This window comes from Myxocyprinus asiaticus, chromosome 30, assembly GCF_019703515.2.
Source record: "Myxocyprinus asiaticus isolate MX2 ecotype Aquarium Trade chromosome 30, UBuf_Myxa_2, whole genome shotgun sequence".
Classification (NCBI taxonomy): domain Eukaryota; kingdom Metazoa; phylum Chordata; class Actinopteri; order Cypriniformes; family Catostomidae; genus Myxocyprinus; species Myxocyprinus asiaticus.
Window position 1 is genome coordinate 28,507,158 of NC_059373.1, and position 12,703 is coordinate 28,519,860.

The following is a 12,703-nucleotide window of genomic DNA, read 5'->3' on the forward strand; positions in this document are numbered from 1 at the left end:
CGATTTCTTAATGTCTCTAAAACAACATTTTACCTTTTGAAATCACTGAAAAAAAAAAAAAAAAAGTACAATTTGTCCTCTGTGCTTTCAGTGTTGCTTATACAAACTACCCAAGGAGTACATAGTTTATGTTTATACTGTTATTAATAAGTAGGGAATAAGTAGTTGCTGCATTTTGATCTATACATTTTTTATTTATTTATTTCCTGTTTTTTTTGTTTTTGTTTTTGTTTTTTTCATGTTCTGTTGACATGATACAACAGATATTGCAGTTGAAAAGGTCTGTTTCCCATGTGACTGGAGGCAACCTTGTTGTGAAAGTACAGCTATGATGAAGCCACACACCAGCACCCAAGGGCTCTAGCACATCAATTTTACATCCGCCCCCATCATAACATCCAAAACTGAAAAAACAAAAACAAAAACAAAAAATTGTGATGAAGGGATGAAGTTAGGAAAATTAATAGCTGCATATTTTGGACCTTTTTTTGCTGGTATGAGGAGGAACATTTCATAAAGGCTGATGCTTGCTTCCCTTCCTGGTGCTAGTTTTGACCAAGGGTCTGAGAGATCTCATGTGTGTTTTATATACATAGGGCAAGTTGATGTCTTCAGTTGTTTACACTCGGTTTAAACTTGGGGAAACTCTGCTCATCATGTTTACTTTAAAAAGGACAGATCAACCAAAAAAGGACAGTTCTTTAATCATTTACTCACCCTAATGTTGTTCCAAATCTGTATGACTTCTTTCTTTCATAGACCACAAAAGGACATGTTAGGCAGGATGTTCATGCTGCTCTTCTCCATAAAATGCAAGTGAATGTTGACCAGGTAGCTGTCAAGCTCAAAAATGACTAAAAGCACTTGTGCGCTAAATTCCAAGTCTTCTGAAGTCATACGATAGTTGTTTGTGTGAAACAGACTGAAATTAAATTATTCTCTGAAAATCTTCCCCTCACTGTTGCTCTTAAATTACATTTTGTTTGGACTTCTATGGTGTTTTTTGTCAGCCTCTGCTCACCATCCACCTTCATTGTGTGGAGCAGCGTGAACATTCTGCTAAACTTCTCCTTTTGCGGTCTACATAATAAAGATACCACAAATTTTGGAATGACATAAGGGTGAGTAAATGATGACGAATGTTGTATTTTTGGGTGAATTTAACTTTTGGAAGTAACAATTAGGAGCAAATATTGGATGCTGTTTAACTGATATTCCAGATACACTGGAATATATATTTACAAATATGCTACCTAACATGTGTTTTTGTCTTGGATATGCTGTTGTGTGAATTAATCGTACATAATGTTACACCTGTGTCACCATGGTGCATATATATTGGCTTCAGTTGTGTTAGCTGGCCAGCAGTTGTAGGCCAGAGCTTGTTACTGGTGTTCTTTAGGGGTGCTAGTTTCCCTATGTGCACAGGCCTCTGTTATTTTGTAGAACATGAAAATAAAAAGAGACGTATGGTGCGTATCAAACTACAACATGAATATGTTGTTTTTTCACCATGCTTGTGCATTATGATTGATTATGAAGTTTCACAAGTTTAACAACATATAATATACCTACAATGCCTATATAAGCTACCTGTTAAACAGTTATACAGTATTTAGACTAGTGCTGCTCATGAATACCTACTTTGGTCCATGTCTCATAGTTATGCAGTACCAAGCTTGTATTGTTCAGATTACAGATCCAGCGAGACGGAGGTTTGCAGCTTGATAACTTGTTAGCCGTCTTTAGCTGAAGTAATCTTTTCTGGTTCTGTGTAAACATACAGTATAGATTATAACCAAGATATAACTAATGATATTATTATATTATTCCAAATGTGTAACAGTTTTGAATGTTGATCCATATTATAAACTACTTCAACACAGGTGAACTTGTATGCATACAGATTCTAGACAACAGAATTAGATGCTTCTTGTTCAGTACTTTCACTAGGTCACCAGAATTGTAATACAGTTTGGAATATGTTATGATACAGAAGTTTAGCCACTTTAAAGACCCCATGAACTCGCTTGATGTTGACATATTTCCTACTGAAATAGGAAGTTTGGGTGGGACATATTAAAGGGATTGTCCCCATTTTTTTTTTTAAAGGGCCAAATGGGTTGCTAGTCAGTGACAGGTGGTCTTACTGGGAGATACATTCTCACTCTAGAGCATTTGATTGGAAAAAAATCTGCAGAAAACACATCAAACATTGAGGGGGATGGGCTACAGCAGCAGAAGACTCCTCTGGGTACCACTACTGTCAGCTTAGAACAGAAAGCTGAGGCTGCAGTTGGCACAGGCTCGCCAAAATTGGACAGTAGACGATTGGAAAAACATAGCCTTGTCTGACAAATCTGGATTTCTGCTGATGGTAGGCCCACTGCAGCCTCAGATTTCTGATCTTGACTGACAGAAGTGGAAGCCGACGTGGTCTTCTGCTGTAGCCCATCCGCCTCAAGCTTCGATGTGTTGTACATTCTGAGATGTTATTCTGCTCACTACAATTGTACAGAGTGGTTATCTGAGTTAGCGTAGCCTTTCTGTCAGCTCGAACCAGTCTGGCCATTCTCCATTGACCTCTGTCATCAAGGCTTTTTCGTCCACAGAACTGCTGTTTTTCGCACCATTCTCTATACACTCTAGAAATTGTTGTGGTTTTAATGGTGTGTGTGTGTGTGTGTGTGTGTGTGTGTGTGTGTGTGTGTGTATGTATATATATATATATATATATATATATATATATATATATATATATATATATATACATACACACACACACACACACACATATATATATATATATATATGTGTGTGTGTGTGTGTGTGTGTATATACACACACATATATGTGTGTGTGTGTGTGTGTGTATATATATATATACACACACATATATATATGTGTGTGTATGTATATATGTATATATATATATATATATATATATATATATATATGTATGTATGTATGTATGTATGTATGTATGTGTGTGTGTGTGTGTGTGTGTGTGTGTGTGTGTGTGTGTGTGTGTGTGTGTGTATACACACACACACACACACACACACACACACCAATCAGCCACAACATTAAAACCGCTTGTCTAATATTGTGTAGGTCCCCCCCTTGTGGGCACATGGCTTCAAAAGACCTGAAATATAGTGTACAAGTTCAATGGACTCCTTTTATGGTGTGTATTTTGACATTTTTGGAGCTTGACAGCCCTAGTTCCTATTTACTTTCATTATATGGAAATGAGCAGCCAGGATATTCTTCAAAATTTCACCTTTTGTGTTCCAAGAAAGAGTCATATGGGTTTAAATGGCATGAGTAAATGATGACAACATTTTCATTTTGGGGTGAACTATGCCTTTAACAACAAAAAAGCTGCCAGGTCTCATGTCTATCCAATTCGAACTGCTTTGTTCAGGGGTAGAAAGGGTACCTGAAATGTTTTTTGTTGTTCTCCGTGGAGGTGGCCAATCCTCCTGACTGCTTTCAGGAATGTATTTGTATGAGGATATGTAGGAGTCTGACTGTGCCTTGGTGAGGTCTGATATTGTGCATGGAGATGCACAGAAAAGCAAAGGAATGTGTCCATCTGCTTGTCTGAGTTCATCATTTTGACTAGATTTAAACATGTTGGGAGTGAAGGCCCACCTTTTTTTTTTTTTTACCTTCAACAGATTTAAGGAGTAGCTCTTGTTTTATTCTACTAAAAGTGTCTTTTGGTGAATTTGAAGCTTTGGGGGTGGTGTCTTTCCCCAGTTGTTTTTATCTTTGTTGTTTTCATCTCCAGTTTTCGAGACGCAGCTAGAAGCGTTTAATCAACATTTCAAACAAGTTTGTTGATTACGGCTGTGTTTTAAAGACCAGGGAAAGTTTTTCTTACAAGATGCTTGTACAGTGAGATCATCCATTGTTTTCAGAGACTAAAACTCCAGCCTAACAGAATAGATCGAGCCATGCACTGATGGGCAACAGACGATCTTAGGGCTATGAATCGCCAGCTTAGTCATATAGTGTACACATACCAATTTATGGTTTCCAATGCCCCTCAAAGGGTCTCAGAGACAGGTATCTTGGTTAAAGGTAAAATAAGTATTAGCTCTATTCAAAAACCTAGTGAGCTGCCTACCTAGACAGCATTTAAAGTTCTCCCAATGCAAAAGCTGATCCAAAGGGTAGCCAGCATATTTATGTTGCCTTTTCAAATACCTTGTTTCTGCCAAATTCTAAGGCAGCATCACATGTATATTCTGCAGATTAAGCAATCCCAGTAAAAAATAAATCCAAGATGTTGGATGAGTTAAGAGAAATGTTGATTATTTACATTTAAATGTATGCATTGGCACATTGTTAGCTTAGCAACATGCTAATTAGGGATGCCAGTATTTCGCCACACGAATACGGGATGCTTGTGCATTTTGAGCGCTTATATACTGAATGGGGGTCCCCCTCGGCGTTTGTCCAGGACATGGGGGGCTCCTCCTTGCCATTAAAATATGGAACAATAGGCATCCCAAATGGGACATCTTAATTTCGGCCAAAATTCGGGATGCCCTGTCTAATATGGGAAAGTTGGCAAACCTAATGCTAATGTGAAACTCTTATCGAAATCAGTTGTGAGTCGAGTATCCATGCACTTCACATGAGGAGTGGTATTTGTGTAGCACACAGAGTTGCTGCCTATGTGAGTTTCCATTTCAGATAGGATGCTGCCTTAGATGGAAGCTTCTTACTGCATGTAGACACTGAACAGCAAGGTTGCTCACTAGGTTTTGAAACAGAGCTATTGTAACACCTTTTCTATCTCAGGCCTTGCTGTTGTGACAAAAAAAAACAACAATAGCTTATTATAATCCTAAATGTTTGACTTCTCAACTTGAAAATAAGATGCCAAAAGCAGCCACAGAGGCATGGGAACTGTAGGCTCAGCGCTCTGAATGGATTATCTCACTGCTGACCATTGTCAATGAAGAACCACATTAACCTCAGAACTCAAAGACTGTCGCACTGGATTTTTACACTTTTTTCAAGTATTTGCTGATCTAACTGTATTTTGTAATACTGCATATGCATGCCGAAGAAAAAAAAATATGATCTGATATTAGGCGCAATTTATAAATGTGTTGTTTTTGGTGTTTATCTGTAAAAACAGGCACAGGGCAGGCAGGCTGCTGTTACTGTAGGAATGACTTGCAAAATCCACTTCCTCTAAAAAATTATGCATTAATTTCCATCCTTCAGCATCTATCACATTTTCATGGTATGTTCTCACAGAGTGCTTCTTCATGTAAATTGGATGCTAGATCTTTAAAGGAATAGTTCGCTTTTATTTACTCACCCTCATGTCATTCCAAACATGTATGGTTTTCTTTCTTCCATGGAAAACAAAAACAGATGTTTGAAGATTTTTGGTGAATATTGCACGCCAGGAAATCAGGTTTTGGCATTGGCTCTTGTCTAATTGCTGTGAGTAACATTTTAATATGCGGAAACACAAATAAGATTTGAGAGCTTTGTTATCCAAAGATTTTTATTGAATTACAATTTAAAGATAGCAAACGAGTTGTATTGATTTTTATTTTTTTATGGTATTTTCTGGTGCTTTTTGGATTTTGACAGCTGCTGTTCACTGTTTGCTTTGGTTTTATGTTTATTCTTCAAAAAAAAAATGTCTCTGTTTCACAGAAGATCCTACAGATCTGGAATGACATGATGAGGGTGAGAAAATGATGAGAGAATTATCATTTTTGGGTGAACTATTCCTTTAAGGGAGCAATGGATTCTGATTGGCTGAACAGCTGATAGTAACTGTGCCACAAACTGCTGCCATTTCACTGGGTCTGGGCCAAAAGCCAAATTTGTGTGGCTTTGTTCTAAACCTGATCTAGCAGCATGTGCACACTGAAAGAGGGGACTGCCATAAAACAAACAGATGCTGATAATAAAAGAAACAGCTTAAGACCTCAATAGCAGAGGCGATATAAACGCCTGACGGATGATGCAAAAGCACTTCAGTTATGAGCCTAAAGTGAGGACCAGTTTGCTCTTGTTCTGCAGTCAGCCCAAACTGTGCTTTTTTATATTGACTTGACTCATTTCTGTCCCATTGTCCCTTCATTTGACATTCCTGGTTTAAGAAGTGCATTGTATGCTGTTAAAGGGGGTCATGTGATACCCGGTGCACATGATGGAAGTCTACTGTGTAAAGAGATAAATGGAACACTCAGGATGTCTTCATCTTTGAATCCAGCTGCAAGCAGAAAAGATGCAGCAATTGAGTTGTAAAGCCATAGAAGTGGTGTGTTTGAGGTGATCCATGCCATTTAACCAAAATTACATTTGACCCTTAAGCAATGCTATATATTCAATAACCGTGTATTATTCCTTATTGCACATTGATTACATGTACTATTTTGAAGTTGTTCAATGAAGGTACTTGATGTCTCTATGCCAATGTTGAGGACAAATTAATTGATGGGTGACAGATTTTATCGTAGATGCAATAGCTATGAACGTAGCTATGAAAAACTGGATGGTATAATTATGGGCTTATGAAGGAAAATTATGAGAAGAGGGAAAATAGAGGGACGCTTCTGAAATTGGTGGCTTTTCAAAAACGTTCAGACTCATTTTGATTTTATTATGCATATATGTTTGCAACATTAGCACTAAAGAATTGTCACAATAGTAATAGAATTTAAATTGTGAAAGGTTCAGATCCATTGCAGCAACAATTTCCACAGCTAAAACACTCTTTATCAAATCAAGAAACCAAATTGGATTTAACATATACTGATGGCAAAAAGCAAGTAAATGTCCGATGAATGTCATTTAAACATCTCGGTATGATTATGTTGACAGTGTTAAGGCTGGGTAAAAATATTGATTTTCCGATTAATAGCAATCTTCATTTGAACAATCCTGATATCAGTCTTTAAACCCCAAGATCAATCTTTTACTTAAACGTCTATGTTTGCTTAAGTTTTGGTTGAGTGTTGTTTGCCTGGCCGGGTCTGGCCATGCATTGAGAAACTTCTGATGCACCCGCTCTGACTGACAGCGAAACAATCAACGTTGACCCACCAAATATCACATCCTAGTACCGTGTTTACGGATTGGATTATGAGCGGTTTTCTCTGTGAAGCGCTGCTAGCGATTGGGAAGTATGGTTTACGAGTGGTTTTCTCCGGGATGCACCCATGAGATGGCCTCGCACTTCTGAAGGGTTTCAAATTTATAGCTGCCTTTAAGCAGTGTTGGGTGTAATGCGATTACAAAGTAATTAGTTACTGTAATCGAATTACTTATATGGCAAAAAAAGTAAACACATTACATTTTAAATTCTTGTAATCAGATTACAGTAACTGACTTTTAATTCATCTAATTACTTTTATGTACATTATTAGCGTTACACATGTTTTTAAAATAATTTTTTTTATGTAGAATTATTTTAAAGCATGAATTATAGACCTGTAATGAGTGAGGTCTATAATATAATTAGAAATGTGAGGTGCTGAGTGTATGACTTATGGACAATAATGAACAAGGAGGAAAAAGACATTATTTTGAATACGTTGAGAGGAAAATTGTTTTAGAAAGTAACTTAAAATTAAAGTAATTAGTAATGTGATTACATTATAATTTTCGAGAAGTAATTAGTAATTTGTTGTGGATTACTATTTTTGAGTAACTTACCCAATACTGCCTGTAAGTTTGTATACCTTTGTGAACACACATTGTGGTTGCCTAGGCTTAATGAGTGCAGGATCATTGTTTGTTTCTCACTGGACGTGAAACTTATGTGTGTCGTTAACAAGCGCTGGATTTATTCACATTGGATTGCTCTTAGGTGAGTATTGAAGTCAGTATGGATACACCTAGATGTACTTCATGCCCTAATGTGATGGATATCATGGATGGACATAATAAGCGCCAATTTACTGCCGCTTCTTGCTAGAGCTCAGCCTACAACAGAGGCACAGGACAAAATTGGAGCCTGAATCATGCATGCCAACGTCACCAGCTATGCATGCAGAACAGGAGTTAGATGCAATGTCAGTGGCTGCCTCTGACTCGCTTTTTGGCGCAAATCCAGTTGCAACCTCAGTGATTGGTGAAAATCTGCCTGCGGCCCAGTCACACCACTCTGACAGTGATAATTTGTCTGAGAAATCGGGTGGGTCATCTTCAATGGTAACGTCCTTGGAGGGAATGTTGAAAGTGATGCTCGCTCATATTAATCTGGACCCCCCACAACCGGCAGTGGGCTCTGAGAATGTTTTTCTGTGTCATGCACAAAGAGCCTCCTTCATGATGCCTCAGTGCTGTGATTTTACATCCGTATTGGTGTCTGCATTAGAGTTCATCAAAGGCCGCACGTCCTGATCAACTTGCCTGCACACTGGCTGTAATGCAGGACCCAGAGGCAGTGGGTCTTGGCAGCATGCCACCTGTAGAACCCAGCGTTGCGGCGCTCATCGTGTCTCCTGATGAGGCACACCATGAGAACGTGTGCTGCCCCAACATCCAGTGCAGACGTACAGATGAACTGTCACGGGCATACAACTCTACAGCATGTCTTGGTCGTGTTTCTAATTATTTGGCACACAAGCTTTTTGCATTGCACTCCTCCCTGAGTGCAACATTATCTGACCCTTTAGTGATGGATCTAACTGAACTTGTGTTGCAGGCGATGGGTGTCATTGCCAAGCACTGTGGCATAGTTTTGGGCACTTTAGTGCAAGCATGGTGCCAGGTTTTGTTGGCCCAGTCCCCTTTGCCAGAGGTCTATCAGAACAACTTGAGATGGCTGCCGCTAGTACCTGGTCAAAATCTTCAGACTGGTGGCACAGGATGCTCTGAATCGTCATGTTCTGGTCTCAGAGACTCGTTCCCGTCATGTAGGGACAGCTTTAGGCCCCAGGGCACCTATAACGACCCCTGTTGCTCACTATCAGAATTTTGGTGCAAAACCTACATTCAAGCCACCTCATCAGTTTCGCCGTCAGAGCCCCCAACCTCCCTCTTCCTGCCAGATGTGGTGGAGCCTTACTACAGGGGCATCAGTCTTGCATGCGACACCAAGGCCCCTAGCGTCCCCTCACATCTCTGCAGACAAGTGGAGACAGGAGCGCTGACATGATAAGGTCGACTGTGGGCTGTTTTATGGAGAGTCAGCTGGCTCATTGGGGATCAATAACAACAAACAAGTGGCTGCTGACTACCCTCTCAAGAGGCTATCATATGCAGTTTCACCATCGACCCCCTGTACACACTGGCGTCAGATCCACAGTAGTTCACGATCGACGCCACGTAGACACCCTTGTGCTCGATGTTCAGGTGTTGCTGCGTAAAGGAGCTATAGAACTTGTCAACCCCCAAGTTTATCCCAGGGGATTCTTTTCCACTTATTTTCTGGTCACAAAGAAAGATGGTGGGTTTTGGCCAATCTTAGATTTAAGGAATTTAAATTGTTTTCTAAAGTTCCTGCCATTCCGATTGTTGTGCACGGCAGATGTTTTACAGGCCGTAATGCCTCAAGATTGGTTTGTGATGATAGATTTAAGGGATGCCTCCTTTCATATTCCAATTTTTCTGGAACACAGGTGATTCCTTTGGTTTTCATTTATGTGTCAAATATTTCAGTTCAGAGTTCTACTGTTTGGCACCAAGGGTGTTTTCATAGTGCGTCCAGGCTGAACTGAAACCACTACAAAGGAAAGGCATGAGAGTGCTGCCGTACCTTGACAATTGGCTTGTCTTTGCAGCATCACCACAGCAGGCAATAGATCAATCTCGCCAGTTGGTGGACCATATTACGGCTTTGGGGTTCACAGTGAATTGGGACAAATGCAGGCTTGTCCCAACTCAGTCGACCCATTTTATAGGTCTGACACTCAACTCTCACACGATGCTGGCCTCCCCCACAATGGACAGGGTATGTTCAATTCTGACAGTGGTGAAGCATCTTCGGGTGGGCCAGACTCAACGCTACATTACTTTAGTGAGGTTCTTAGGAAAGCTCACATCGGCAACAGCAGTGGTGCCACTTGGATTGCTATGGCTGAGACCATTCCAACGCTGGCTCATTCAGAAGCAGCTGTGTCCAGTGCGGGACAAATACGCAAGGGTCAGAATCACACAGCACTGCATTCAAGCCCTGGCTCCATGGTCACAGAAGCAGTTCCTCAAAGGAGTTCAACTGGGTACTCCACCTGCACAGTGGGAGGTAATAAGGATGGAGGTCAGTCTTTTCAGATAGGGTGGAGTCTGGTGCCGGAGAGGAGTGAATGGCAATTGGAGCGGGGCTTTTAATTGGTCACGGAGTGCACTTCAAATAGCTCACAATCTGCTGATATGGGCTCAAGCAAACCTTTCCATTCGAGCGGCGTACCTGCCCGGTTGAATGGAACCATGCCACGGACGCTTTCTCACGCAGCAGGGTGTTACAGGGAGACTGGAGACTACACCCGGAGGCAGGGGCGGACTGGCAACAAAAAGCAGCCCGGGAATTTACTGTCAAGCGGCCCCAATTTGATACACCAAATTCGAACTGACACAATATGTTTCTCGAATAACGAATCATTAATATAAAATAAATAAAAACACAATCTGTTCATTTGTATTGTTTGTGTTAAGCTAATATGTAAAATGATTAAACTAATTTTTTTATAAAGGTTTTCCTCCCCATGTTTGTGTGTACAGAAAGCAAAAATTCAAAGTTGAATTAATGTAATGATTACCTGACAAAGCACCTGCTCCCTGCTCACTCCATTTTGATGTTTCTGCCTCTTTGCCACTGTCTTCATCACCACCTGCAGACTGCTTAAATAAATCCGTTATTTTAGCACACTTCGTGGCGTCGGCCAGCAAATCCTTTTTCTTTTTTTGGCGCACCTTCTCTGCACCACTGGCCGTGGGTTTTCTCTTTCTATCCATGTTTCGGCAACAAGTGTTAGATATTTTCAACGAGTGCTAGATACTTTCAGTTGTGATGGCAACTGCTACCTGCTATTACGGATTGCACCAGCCATGTCACTGCAGCTAAGATGACCTATTAAATATCTGTATATATGCTATATAATGGGTTGGGGAAAAAAAGACCGGCCTGGGAAAATTCCAGAACTTCCCAATGGCCAGTCCGCACCTGCCTGGAGGTGGTGCCGATGATATGGCGGATTATAGGACCGCAGTAGCCGACGTGTTTGCCATCAGTCAGACAACTCACTGCCCTCATTGGTTCTCTCTGATGGATGAGCTAGGATCACTGGGCCTGGACACACTGGCCCACGATTGGCTGGACGTAATGTTGTATGCTTTCCCCCTGTTACCACTGATTTGGAGAATCCTGTGTTGTGTGCGTGACTGCAGCCACAGTCTGCTGTTAGTTGCTCCTCAAAGGCCTACGAGGCCATGGTTTCAGACCCTCCTCGCATTGTTAGCAGGGCCACCTTGTCCTCTACCCCGCATATCAGATCTGCTGATTTAGTTGGAGGGGAGAGTTTGGCATCCTCATCCAGACCGGTTGAAGTTGTGGGTGTGGCCACTGGGTCCACCAGGCCTCTCTTGATGTGTTCACAGGGGGCCATGGACACTGTTTTGAATGCTTGTGCAGCATCTACATGATAATTGTTTGTTGGTAAGTGGAGGGTGTTCTGTGACTGGTGCACCAACCATGCTGCTGATCCATTACACTGTTCTGTAGGATGGATTTTTGAATTTTTTTGCAAGATCTTTTCGAGCTTGGACGTTCTGCATCTACACTCAAGGTGTAAGTAGCAGCTTTGGCAGCCCACCTTTCTGAGGTGAGTGGTGTCTCACTTGGGTCTGACCGGTTAGTTGTAGCCTTTTTAAAAGGGGCTAATCGTCTGTGCCCTCCACAGGGTGTGCAAAGCCAAACGTGGGACTTGTGTGTGGTGCTCAATTCCTTATGCCAAGCAACATTTAAGCCTATTATGGACTCTGATATTAAATGGCTGTCTTTGAAGACTGCATTCCTCTTGGCCATTACAACAGCGAAGTGTGTGAGTGAGCTCCATGCATTATCAGTGAGAGCTCCCTGTTTGCGCTGGGGGCCTGATTTCAGTAGTTTCATTGTGGCCCAATCCAGCATTTTTACCCAAGACATCGTCTCTATAATTTACGAATCAACCCATTGTGTTGGCTGCTCTGCCACCAGATCAGGGTGACATGCAGGTTGAGCTATGTCCAGTTAGGTCTTTGAGGGTTTACATTGACAGGACAGCAGCCTGGTGCAAGACTGACCAATTGTTTGCTTGCTTTAGTGATACACACAAAGGGACTGCGCTCTCCAAGCAGAGACTTGCGCACTGGGTGACACAGGTCATTTCTCATGCATACGAGTCTTCAGGGCGTCCTGTCCCCTCATCTATTCACGGTCACTCTATGCGTGCTCTCGTTTCTACAGATTGAATGTGAGTCCCCTGCCAGCAGTGTGTGCTGCGGTGCTCTCTACCTACACTAATGCATCACAGGGGATTCCTCGTGATTGCGTAGGTATTAGTCTTCCACTAGTGCTTTCAGTACTGCCTCTGGCGGTCAGGAACGAAAGGAAATTGAATGCTGGTTACGAATGTAATTGTGGTTCTATGACTGAGCAGAAGACCGCCAGAGTCTCTGGTCACTCGGAATTCACGAGAAGGATCTAGAGATCGAGCTGACGTGTTCAGGGGTTTTT